At 42.8% G+C, this 13,307-nt stretch overlaps 1 protein-coding gene and 1 long non-coding RNA gene across 35 annotated transcripts in view; one reads left to right on the top strand and one right to left on the bottom strand.

Moving 5' to 3' along the window:
• The window catches only part of LOC138744395 (uncharacterized), a 461,764-nt gene that overhangs the window by 41,139 nt on the left and 407,318 nt on the right, over positions 1–13,307 (bottom strand). For 27 of the 32 annotated variants that reach the window (XR_011345476.1, XR_011345500.1, XR_011345502.1 and 24 more), the window contains one exon: positions 4,984–5,176. The exons of the other annotated variants lie outside the window; for them this stretch is intronic. This is a non-coding gene — a long non-coding RNA (uncharacterized lncRNA). The remainder of the gene's footprint in view (positions 1–4,983; positions 5,177–13,307) is intronic. 32 annotated transcript variants of the gene reach the window in all.
• The window catches only part of LOC138744389 (DNA nucleotidylexotransferase-like), a 301,609-nt gene that overhangs the window by 236,919 nt on the left and 51,383 nt on the right, over positions 1–13,307 (top strand). The gene's annotated exons all lie outside the window — the stretch shown is intronic.

The following is a 13,307-nucleotide window of genomic DNA, read 5'->3' as shown; positions in this document are numbered from 1 at the left end:
GAGATGCTCCAGTTTCTCTTTGCTCACTTGTGGAATACACTATTGGAAAGATTTAAGTATAGGTTAACCATTTGTAGGCTGAAGTTGTGTCATGCAAAAGCTTTGCCTGGACTTTCTTCTCCAATTAGTAACAGTAATCACATTATATAGTGAAAGCTAGAGAGAGTGAAATATTTGATCTCCTATTAGAGAATGAGACAGGACAAAAGGCAGAAGTATGTCTAGGGGAACATTTTGGGTCCAGTGGTCATAATGCCATTAGTTTCAAGATAATTATTAATAGGAATAGGTCTGGTCCTCAAATTGAGATCCTAAATTGGAGAAAGGCCAATTTTGAGGAAATGAGAAAGAATCTAGAAAGCGTGTATTTGGGCTTGGTTGTTTTCAGGCAAAGATGTGCTTGGATGGCAAAGAAGTGGAAGGCCTTCAAAGGTGAAATTCTGAGTGCACGGAGTTAACAGGCATCAGGAACCTTGGTTTTCAAGGGATATTAGGGATCTGGTTAAGAAGAGAGAGGTTTATAGCAGGTATAGGCAATGTGGAGCAAATTAGGTACTTGAGGAGTAAAAAAAATGCAAGAGAAAACAAGAGGGCTAAAAGAAGACGTAAGGTTGCTTTGGCAGATATGGTGAAGGAAAATCCAAAGGAATTCCACACATATATTAAAAGGATCGTCAGGGACAAAATTAGTCCTCTAGAAGATCATAGTGGTCAGTTATGTATGAACCAGAAATCTTAAATGGGTTTTATGCTTCTATATTTATTCAGGAAACTGGCAGAGAATCTAGGGAAGTGAGGCCAATAAGCAGTAAGGTCGAGGAACCTACACTGATTAAAGAGGAGGAGGTGCTTGCTGTCTTAAAGTGAATAAAGGTGGATAAAATCCCCACAGCCTAACAAGGTATCCACTTGGACCTTGAGGGATGATAGTGCAGAAATTGCAGGGGCCCTGGCAGATATATTTAAAATGCCCTTAGCTACAGGTGAGATGCTGGAGAATTGGAGGGTAGCTCATGTTGTTCTGTTGTTTAAAAAAGACCCCAAAAAATAACCCAGGACAGTCAGTATTAGGTAAGTTATTGGAAGATGTTTTGAAAGATTGGGTATACGAGTATTAGGAAAGTCAGGAAATGATTCGTGTTAGTCAACATGGCTTTGAGCATGGTAGAGGATATTTAACAAAACTTAGAGTTTTTCAAGGAGCTTGCCAGGAAAGTTGATGAATGAAAGTCTGTAGATGTGGTCAACATGGACTTTAGTAAGGGCTTTGACATGGCCCCACATCGCAGGTTAGTCAGGAAGATTCAGACACTCGGTATTTATGGTGAGGTAGTAAACTGGAGTCAACATTGGCTTCATGAAGAAGCTAAAGGGTGATAGTGGATGAATGCCTCTCTGACTGGAGGCCAGTGATGAGTTGTGTGCTTCAAGGATTGGTGCTGAGTCCATTCTTGTTTGTCATCTAGATGATAATGAGGTGAATTGGATCAGCAAGTTTGCAAGTAACACAAAGATTGGAGTGTTGTGAACAGCAAGGAAGGCTTTCAAAGTTTGTGGAGTGATCTGGACCAACTGGAAAAATGGCAGATGGAATTTACTGCAGATAACTGTGAGGTGTTGCAATTTGGAAGGACAAACCAAGGTAGGACATAATCCAATAAATGGTAGAGCATTGAAGAGTGCAGTAGAATAGAGGATCTGGAATACAGATACATAATTGCCTGAACATTGCACCCCAGGCTAACATTAGGTTGGCACTGGAGGGGAGGGTCACTGTAATCAGCAGCCACGAGACTGCACACCTTGATGCCTTATCAATCATTTTAGGGGTCTTCAACCAGGCCTGCTTGTAGAAGTCTATGGTAATTTACCATCAACATATCAACTGTGTAACCAGAGGAGCCAACATACTTGACCACTGTTACTCCACAATCAACAATGCTGACCATGCATTCCTACACCCATCCTTTGGCAAGTCTAATCACCTGGCTGCACTTCTACTCCCAGCATAAAAGCAGAGACTGAGGACTGCAGCATCAGTGGTGAAGACAGTAAAGGTAGGGACGAGGGAGACCAGGAGCACTTGCAGGTCTGCTTTGAATCAGTGGACTGCACCGTATTCAAGGAGTCATCTTCACATTTGAATAAATATGCCACAGTTGTCATCAACTTTATCAAGACTTGTGTGCATGAGTGCATCCCTAGGCGTACATACTGAATGCACCCTATCCAAATGCCATGGATGAACCAAAGGATTCACAGCCAGCTGAGGACCAGATCAATTACTTTTAAGACTGGTGATCCATAATTCTATAAGAAGACCAGGTAAGACCTACAGAGTGCTATCTTAACAGCAAAGAAAGAATTCTAAGGCGAGTTAGAAACAGAATTAAATACAAGTTAGCTATGGCAGGGCTTACAGGCCATTACATCCTACAAAGCGAAACCTGTGGGAATCCCTGCAGAAGCTTGCGACCCTGTGTCAGAACATCTTTCAAGAGGGTGAACCTTTGCAAGACATCAAGCCCTGATGATATACCTGGCAGGGTACTGAAAATCTATGCCAACCAATTAGTTGGAATTTTCATGGACATTTTTAATCTCTCATTGGTGCAGCTGGAGGCTCCTACTTGCTCCAAAAGGGTATCAATTATATCGGTGCCCAAGAAGATCAGGGTGAGCTGCCCCAATGCTGTCGTGCAATAGCATTCACATCTACTATAAAGATGTGCTTTTAGAGGTGGGACATGACCAGAATTAACTTGTACCTAAGGAAACACCTGGACCACAGTCGCTCTACAGCTGATGCAATTTCACTGGCTCTCCACTCAGCCCTGGATCACTTGGACAACAGCAACATCTACCGGGCTACTTTTTATCGATTATAGCTCAGCTGGTTAGCTTTTCAAAACCTGGGCCTCTGTACCTCCCTGTGCAACTGGATCCTTGACTTCCTCATTTGAAGACTAGTCAGTGCAGATCTTCATTGACAATCAACACAGGCGCACCTCAAGGATGTGTGATTAGCTTACTGTTCTACCCTCTCTACATCCATACTGAGTGGCTAAGCACAATTCAAATGCCGTCTATAAATTTGCTGATGACACCACAGTTGAATCACTGGTGGCACTAAAGAAAAGTACAGGAGTGATATAGATCAACTAGTTGAGTGATGCCACAACAACCACAGGTTTTTAATGGATTGTTAAAAGACCAGACAGTGTTTTATTTTAAAATCCTGCGACCACAGGGCTTGGGCCCAAGATAGTGGTGCCTGTGTCTGGCAGCAGCCTCAGGTTGCAGATTCCAAGGAAGCAGAGGGCTGGCCCAGGGCACCAGTAATGGGGAGACTACAGGACGGTGACCGTGGCAGCAGACCAATGAGGAGCTCTACGGCTGAAGAAGAACGCACAGGTGGCGGGATGCGAGGAATCCATGCAGGCTATGGACTGTTGGTGACTACAGTCAAAGGATTCACTCTAGGCTGTGGCTGCTGGAGACTGGCTGAAGGGGTACCAGGTATCGAAATCAGGGTATGAGAGGGTGCCAAGGGTGCTGAAGGTATCATGATTGTGTCAGGGATTTGGATCTGGAGCTTGAATTGCCAATGGTTTAGACCAGTGGTTTTTAAACCTTTTCTTTCTGCGCACATACCACCTTAAGTAATCCCTTACTAATCACAGAGCATCTATGGCATAAGGATTACTTAAGGTGGTATGTGAGTGAAAAGAAAAAATTTGAAAGCCACTGATTTAGACTTAAGGCTGCATGGCTGTGGAGACTGCAGAAGTACTGGAGGCGAATCTATGGACACAGTAACTCGGGGGGGGGGCGGGGGGACACTCTCTTTAGCTTCTCCTTCTCTGACTGTAAGGGGTGCTGGACAATTTCTGCTGATGGCAAATCTTTGACTGCCTTACAGTAGACTAAAGTCAATTTTGTGCAATATTTCAGCTGTTTTGCTACATGACAATAAAAGAATCTACTGCTACCATCAGGAAGGAACTACAGGAGCCTTAAGACACATGCTCAATGTTACAAAAACAGCTTCTTCCCCTCTGCCATCGGATTACTGAACAGACAATGAACCTATGGACGCTACCTCACTTTTTCTCTTTTTTGTACTGATTATTTATTATTTTTAGACTTGTTTTTACAAAATAATAATTTATAGTAATTTTGCACCTTGTTCTGCACAACATCACTGCTGCAAAACAAAACTGTCATGACATATGTTTGTGACAATAAGCGTATACTGATTCTGAAAGTGGATAGGGTTGTAAAGAGAGCACATTGCCCTTAATAAATCAAAGTATTGAGTACAGGAGTTGGAATGTTATGGTAAAGTTGTATAAGACATTGGTGAGCCCAAATTTTGAGCATTGTGTACAGTTTTGGTCATCTAACTACAGGAAAAATATTAATAAAATTGAAAGAGTGCAGAGAAGATTTACAAGGATGTCGCTGGGGCTTGAAGAACTGAGTTACGGGGAAAGGTTAGATAGTTAGGACTGTATTTCCTGAAGCGCTAAAGAATGAGTTGAGATTTCATAGAGTCATACAAAATTATGATTGGTATAGATAAGAGTAAATGGACATAGGCTTTTTACACTGAGGGTAGATGAGATACAAACCAGAGGACATGGGTTAAAGGTGAAGGGGAAGAAGTTTAGGGGGAACATTTGGGGAAACTTCTTGACACAGAGAGTGGTGAATATGGGCTCAATTTTAACATTTTTAACAACATTTTGGACTAGTACATGGATAGGAGGAATTTTGAGGGATAATGGAATGGGTGCTGGTCAGTGAGACAAGGCAGAATAATAGTTCTGGACAGGCGAGAAAGGCCGATGGGCCTATTTTCTATGCTGTAATGTTCTATGGATCTGTGGATCTGATCCAGGAGGTTGAATTTCAAAAGCAAAGTGAAATGTGCTGTCACGCTGATTACAATCAAACAGAGATGAATTCCTTGGCACTTACCTTGCATTTGCTTCAAGAGCAGAAAGTTCATCTATATTCTGATGCACAATCATTGCAATGTGTGAGATTGTATGACTAATGTAGAGAAGCACAAAAGCTGCAGATGTTGGAATCTTGAGCAAAAGATTGCTGGAAGAATTCAGTGGGGAAGGCAGCATCCATGGGTAGAAACGACCAATTTCAGTTCTGAACCCTAGGAAATAAATGGTAAGATTGTACATACTGTACACTTCAGTGTAGAAGTCAACTGGCATTTGTTGACTCCCATTTTCAGCCTCATTTTAAGGGTTTTATGGTATATACGGTGTATAAGTTGACCTCAATTTTCTGGATGCCTGAGTGGGTTCATTGACCAGTGTATAAGTTGATCCCCAAAGCTCGCGATGCCCGAGATGGGCCATTGACTGGCGTATACGTCGACCCCCATAGATCGCGCGGATTGATCTACTGAAGGTGATTGCTATCATGGAGGGTCCATCAACACAACGCGACTCGCGATGCATGTATGAAGCGAGTTTTAAATTGAAAGTGATAGAAGTGGTCAAGAAAACCAACAACTGCGTTGTTGCATGAAAATTTGATGATTATGAGAAGTTGGTAAGAGATCGGAGGAAGAAAGAATAGACTTTAATAAAAATACCAAAAAGTCAATGTTCATTGAGCAAAGGAATCACTCTTTGGCCAGAGTTGGAAAATAACGAGCATTTGCACTGCAGTGGACAAAGTCACACCCAGACCTCAGTAAAGATTTTGAGGCTGGTGCAATCGTTTCATGAACAGGAAAAATCTGGTATTATACCAAAAAACAAAAATTGCACAGAAACTACCAAAAGATCTGGATCAGTTTATTATTACAGAACCAGCAGAAATATCAGTTTGCATTGGCAAATAACAGAAACATGGACGAAACCCCCATGAATTTCGATATGATAGGCAATAGAACAGTGGAATGGAAAGGTGTTAAAACTGTGCAAACCAGAAGTACAGGCCATGAAAGGACCAGGTTTACCGTGGTGTTATCGTACATGGCCAACAGGACAAATTAAGACCCAACGTAATCTTCAAACACAAAATTAAACTGAAAATGAAATTCCCTACAGGTATTTTTCTACATTTCCATGAAAAAGGTTGGATGGACGAAAATGGTGTAAAACGATGGATAGGTAATGCACGGAACAGGCGGCCAGGTGGTTTATGCAACGAATGGATTTGTTGGTCTGGGATATATTTCATAGCCACTTAATCTAAATTTAGTTTTCTCAGTTAGCAGTACATAATACTTACATGGCGATTATCCCAGGTGGTTTGACATCTATATTGCAACCTCTTGATGTCTGCTTGAACAAGCCATTCAAAGACCATGTGCATAACGAATGGAATACATGGAGGTGGGGCAATGCATGCTGCATCACTTGTTATACTGTGTAACCATGCTCAAGGTAAAGTTAAAGTAGAGGCTGTGATAAAATAATTTAAAAAGAGCATTATCTCTTGTGCAATCGATGGCACGGAAGGTGGCTTAATGCGGGACACTGACGACAAAGTTGAAACCGCCTCATCAGATACAGACTGGGACACATATGATGACTGTTTAAACAGTGAGAGAATGGATGTGCTGGCTACCGTCTTTGCCTCAGACGATGATAGCCAGAGTGATTTTGAAGGGCTTTAAGTGTATTGTTTTTCACAACTCAAAAACTTCCAGCATTGGTTGGATTCAGAGGTCACTTCTTCTTTCCTCATAATGTGAGATGCTGTCAGGTGCTTAGAAGGGCTTGTGGAGTCCTCCTGAAATTACTTGTGCTGAATAGCTGCTAACGAGGAAATCAACATGTTAGGCCCCTCGCTACACATATGCAACATGCACAAAAGTGACATGTCAGAGACAGGAAGTAAAACAGATGAGTATCCTCCATTCAACAATACAATATCTACCACAATTCTATGACTGTCTACCACCAGCCTCATTCCTACACAATTGAAACTAAAATTCATTTGAGGGGGAATGGGTGTGGCAGTGGCAAAAGAAAGCACGGTTGCCAGAAACCACTTTACTTATGGTGACTGCATCTATTTCTATTGTAGTTATATGTTTCAATTGACGTGCTTTGATAATGGTGAAAAACTGGAAAATCCTACTTTATTTTCTAAAGGCCTGTCAAAAATCTTCCTTTCCATCTTCCCTCTCCCCCCCCCCCACCCCACCCCCCAATCAAGGAATGTTGGTGCATTGGATTTATTCTGGATTGAATGTACAATCCATCTCCACCACTCTGTATCCTATTTTTAAAACTATTTTCTATTAATTGGATCAACCCTTTCCTCCATAACAGCGACTAGTGTCAGAGAATTCTGTGCTACATCAAGATATTTATCTTAACTTGCCTCCCTGATGCCTTAGTAATCATTTTAAATTGAAGTTCTTTCATCTCTAATTCCCCAACCAGGGGAAATAATTTTCCCAATTTATATTCACATGAACCTTCATGATTTTAAAACCTTGATTAAAACAGTTCACAGCCTCCTTTGCAATGGTAGAAATAATCCCAGTCAATCATTTTTTTCACATTATGCAATTTTCTGTCCATGCCATTTAACTTGTACTTGTGCATGATGGATCACCCAACATCAGATAAACCTTTAAGGAGCCCAAAGCAGTACATAGAAATGCTTGAGAAACTCAGCATCTCATGCATCATCCATAGAAAGTAAAAGGCAGTTGACATTTGGGCTCTTCTTCATAAGGGCTGATTTTAAAAAAAAGGTGAGGGGGAGAGTGGGGCAAAGCCAATAGGTAACAGGTGGATGTAGATGAGAGGGGAGAAGAGAAAGAAGCTGAGAAAATGATGGGGGAGAGAGTTGAAGGTTAAGAAAGAGAACTCTGATAGGAGAAGGAAGGGAAAGGGTAGGGCACTGGAGGAAGGGAAACAGAGATGAAAGAAGACTGGGGTAGGGGATTACCAGAAATTAGAGGTCAATCTTGATGCTGCTGGTTGGAGACTGTTGAGACAGAAGATAAAGTATAAGCATAGAGCAGTGGTTCTCAACCTTTTTCTTTCCTCTCACATCCCACTGTAAGTAATCCCTCTGCCATCCGTGCTCTGTGATTAGTAAGGGAGTGCTTAAGGTGGGATGTGAGTGGGAAGGGAAAGTTGAGAATCACTGCTCTAGATCCAATTGTAACCAAAATATTTCGCTTGAGAAAAATTGGCACTGGCCCATTTCCTTTGGAGCTATGAAACCGTGCACATAACGAGTCAATTAGGGATGATCAAAACAGTGGTTTTCAAACTTTTTCTTTCCACCCATGCACCATCTTAAGTAATCCTTTACTAATCACAGAGCACCTAAGGCTTAGAGAATACTTAAAGTGGTTCGTGAGTAGAAAGAAAAAGGTTGATAACCACTGGCATAGAGCATGGAGTAGAGAACATTAGAGTAGAGGCCCTTTGGCCCTCGATGTTATGCTGACCTATATATTTCTACCAAAAAAAAGTACTAAGCCCTTACTGCTTCATAACCCTCTATTTTTCTTTCATCCATGTGCCTGTCTGAGGGTCTCTTAAATGTCCCTAATGTTTCAGCCTCCATCACCACCCCGGCAAGTCTTTCCAGGCACCCACAACTCTCTGAGCAAAAAAAACACCCCTAATGTCTCCCATAAATTTTCCTCCCTTTACTTTATAGCAAAGTTCCCTGGTGTTTGCTATTTCTACCCTGGGGGAAAGGTGCTGTCTGTCCACCCTATCTATGCCTCTCATAATCTTGTAGACCTCTATTAAGTCTCCTCTTCTCCTTCTGCGCTCCAAAAAGTCCCAGCTCTGCAAACCTTGTGTTCTAAGACTTATTTTCCAATCCAGACAACATCCTTGTAAACCTCCTCTGCACCCTTTCTACAGCTTCCACATCCTTCCTATAACGAGGTAACTAGAACTGAACACCATACTCTAAGTGTGGTCTTACCAGAGATTTGTAGAGTTGCAACATGACCTCTCCTCTCCTAAACTCAATACCCCTATTAATGAAGCATCGCATCCCATAGGCCTTCTTAACTATCCTGTGTGGCGACCTTGAGGAATGTATGGATTTGAACCCCAAGGTCCCTCAAGTGTTAAGTAACCAACCATTAACCCTGTTCTCAGCTGTCTGGTTTTTCTTTCCAAAATGTCCAATTTATGGGTGGCCTCAACTTGGGGTGCAGAACTTAAATATTGGCTACTGGGACATACTTGCTGTAGCAGCAGACAGAGTGAAGGGGCTCAATGAAGCAATTTACAAGTTTACGTCCAGTCTCCCCAATGTAGAGGAGGGCGTATCGGGAATACTTGGTGCAGTAAATGGCCCAAACGAATTCATGGGTGGTGTTGATCCACTTGGAAGGACTGATTGGAGACCCGAATAGTGGTGATGGAGAAGGTGCATGCATAAGTGTAGCACTTTTTGTAATAGCAGGGGTAGGTATTGAGGCAATGATTTGGGGGAAGGGTTGTTTGGTCAATGGAGCTGAGGAGAGTCCTTAATGAAAATGGTGTGGGTAGGGGAAGGGAGGATACTGTATTACCATTGAAGGAGGTGGAAAACGATATGTTGGATGTGGTGACAGGTCAGGTGGTAGGTGAGGCCAAGCGGAACCATGGGGAGAATATACAAACTCCTTACAGTCAGTGTGGGATTCAAGCCCCAGGCCTGATTGCTGGGGCTGTAACAGCAACCAATTGCAGACTCCTATCATGTTGTGGGGGAGGACGATTCCCTTAGCATTCCTCTAATCCTTCTACCAATTACATTTAATTGTTGCGCCTTATCTATTAACCTCTTGCTTCAAGCATGGGCTCTTCATATTTATGCCATCTAGGCTCCTCATAAATTTAAGTAATTCAATTAAACCTCTGCTGCTCCAAAGAAAACAGCAGAATTGTATTTAATAAGTCCTCATAATTAAAATATTGCAGTCCTGGTAACATCCTTGTAAATTTATATGACACCATTTCCGGTGAAAAGTCAGTGGAACATACATGCATTAGCTCAGTGTGGGACTAGCAGAGCTTAACAAAGCCAACACCACAGTGAGCAGATGGACTGATCTATTTAAGTAATTGCAGTAAATGTTCTTCTATGTACCAGCTGCAGTGAAGCTGTAAACTTATTTGTTGCAGAAAAACATCAGAAATACGAGCAGGAATCAGCCATCTGGCCTGTCATGCCTGCTCCACTATTCAGTAAGTTCATGGCTGATCTGCCCATGGACTCAGCTCCATCGACTTGCTTTTTCCCTCACTATGCAAAAATCTATTGAACACTGTTTTAAATATATTTAATAAGCCAGCCTTTACTCCTTTACCTAGCAGGGAATTCAACAGATTCGATACTTGCTGGGGGGGAAAAAACAGTTCCTCTTCATCTCCATCCTAAATCTACTCCAAATTCTTAAATATAGCAATGAGCTCCTTGCAATTCCTCCTAAATTTAACAATGAGAAATAGCAATAATTATCTTCCGCTCCTGTTCTGTGGTTGTGAAGAAAGTATATGGAATTTCTGTGAGCTGACGTCTTTCTTCAGCATTATAAATAACATTCCTGATCAGTATGCACTCTTGCACCTAGTTCAGAACATTGGTTTCAGGGTCTCTTGATGAGACAGATCATGCTGTTGAATGAGCTGCTTCCTTCCCAACTAGTGCTGGCTGCATTTCCCACACTTCTTTCAGGACAATGGGCTTCATTCTCAAAATCTCTGATACCACTCTCTCAAAAGCAGAATGAACAATTTGACAAATCATGCACTCCCTCAGCTAGTCTGAACTGATCACAAGAACTGGGGGTCCTCGAAGTTCAGGACTGGGGGGAGGGGAGCTCCTTTGGCCTCTCTTCTAACATTACCAGCTTGAAGCTGTAGAGGGGCTTTGAAATGTTTGCATCTCTTAATGGCTATTTGCGAGGCATGCAATAAACAAAGATGCTGGAGAAACTTAGCAGGTCATGTAGCATTCATAGGAAGTAAAAGGTAATCAAAGTTTCGGTCTTGAATCCATTGTCAGGAATTAAGAAAAATAGGTGGATGTCTGAATAAAAAGATGGGGTGAGGGGGTTGGGGGGGGGGGTAGAAGTGGGGAAATGGGCTAACAGGTAAGACGCAGAGGTGCTCAAAGTAATGAGGCCCCAAACAGGCCTTTCAAGTGAGCCCACACCTCCTCCCTTACCACGGTCTGGGGGCCCAAACAGGCCTTTCAAGTGAAGCAACATTTCACTTGTATACCTGCAAGACTGAATTACTGCATCTGGTGCTCCCTTTGTGGTCTTCACTACATCGGAGAGTCCGGTCACAGATTGGGAGCTTGCTTCACTGAGCACCTCTGCTCCTTCCGCTACAACAGAGACCTTCAGTAGCCAATCATTTTAATTCTGAGTCACACTCCCAAACTCACATGATGTCCATGGCCTTATGTATTATCTGTGGTGATACAACCACTACTATAGCCGCACTCCTACCAGCCTACTGCAGGGGGCAACCACTGTACCTGCAGGTAGGCAACCTGGGAAATGGGCTAACAGGTAAGATGCAGGGGTGCATGCTAATTTTTTTAAGTGCAGAAGCTCACCAAAAACAACAACAAGAAGGTCTTGTGAGTCCTGCCCTTGGTGTCTGCCATGTTGTATTTGCGTTGTATAACTTAATAATATGACAAAGTATTGCACAGTTGCACTCACTAATTATCATTAAAATATAATTATCAACGAATAAAGAAATAGATGGAAATCATGTTATTTTACTTATGAATCTGTGGGGGTCATTTACTGTGAAGAATGGACAGTCTGTGAATTAAATCATGAAAAACTGAAATAAAAATACAAAATGCTGGAGAAGCTCAGCAGGTCAAACAGTCTCCTTTATGTAGCAAAAATGAAAATACAAAACTGACATTTTGGGCTTGAGCCCTTCAACAAGGTATGGAAGAATGTCGGCAGGCATCTGAACAAAAGGATGGAGGGGAGAGGAGATAATAGGTGGAGAAGGGAGGCAGGGGACAACAGCAATCGAGGAAGGAGGGATGGTCAAGTAGGTGGAGGGGAAGGGATGGGAAGAACTAGAAAAACTGGAAAGAGGGAGGGAAAAAAGATGAGCAAGTTGGTAGAAAGCAGAGAAGTCGATGTTAATCCCATCTGGCTGAGAGTCCCCAGTCTGTGGGTGATCAGGGTGGTGTAGCAAACAAACACAAACTCAAGAAGACTACTACAGGCTTTAATCAGCTTAAAGTTGAACACCAGGTGAACACTAGGTCTGTGTAGCCTCTGGTTCCATGTGCCTGAGTGATTTAGGAAAGGCAGGTTCCAGTTTTTATATGGACTGGTGATTGACAGCTGGAATGGTGGGGGCCAGCCTCCCAGGTTGCCTACCTGCAGGTACAGTGGTTGCCCCCTGCAGTAGGCTGGTAGGAGTGCGGCTATAGTAGTGGTTGTATCACCACAGATAATACATAAAGGCCATGGACATCATGTGAGTTTGGGAGTGTGACTCAGAATTAAAATGGTTGGCTACTGAAGGTCTCTGTTGTAGCGGAAGGAGCAGAGGTGTTCAGTGAAGCAAGCTCCCAATCTGTGACCAGACTCTCTGATGTAGTGAAGACCACAAAGGGAGCACCAGATGCAGTAAATCAGTCCTGCAGGTATACAAGTGAAATGTTGCTTCACTTGAAAGGCCTGTTTGGGCCCCCAGACCGTGGTAATGAGGAGGTGTGGGCTCACTTGAAAGGCCTGTTTGAGCCCCCAGACCATGATAAGGGAGGAGGTGTGAGCTCACTTGAAAAACCTGTTTGGGGCCTCATTACTTTGAACACCAGAGTCTGCAGATGCTGTGGATATCGTCAAAACGTAGGGATGTTGGAAGAACTCAGCCAGTCTTGCAGCATCTTTAGCTGTGTGTGCATGGGCACGCACAAATGGCACTGAAAAGTATTGTGCGCACATGGGGGTGCACATGTGCATGCACGCAATCCATTTCCAGGTGTGCGTGCGCACAGCTGAGAGGGAACACTGCATAGTAGGTAAAGCTAGATTACCCACATTTTGGGCCTGAGACCTTCTCAAGGTATGAGTAAAACAAAGCAGGCATCTGTGTTAAAGGTTGGGGAAGAATGGAAGCAGGAGGAGTACAAACCAACAGACAAAAGTCCTTGTCCCCTTACTTTATCCAATGAACACCTTTTGCGTTAATGTAGACACCTGCCTTTTTTGTGCTCATACCGTGAGGAAGGGCTCAAGCCTGAAATGCCAGTCATCTATCTTTACTTCCTTTGGATGCTATGTGACTGGCTGAGTTCCTACA

The sequence above is a fragment of the Narcine bancroftii genome, chromosome 10 (genome assembly GCF_036971445.1).
Source record: "Narcine bancroftii isolate sNarBan1 chromosome 10, sNarBan1.hap1, whole genome shotgun sequence".
Lineage (NCBI taxonomy): Eukaryota > Metazoa > Chordata > Chondrichthyes > Torpediniformes > Narcinidae > Narcine > Narcine bancroftii.
Note: the sequence above shows the minus strand (reverse complement) of the source record. Positions and strands in the feature narration are given on the sequence as shown.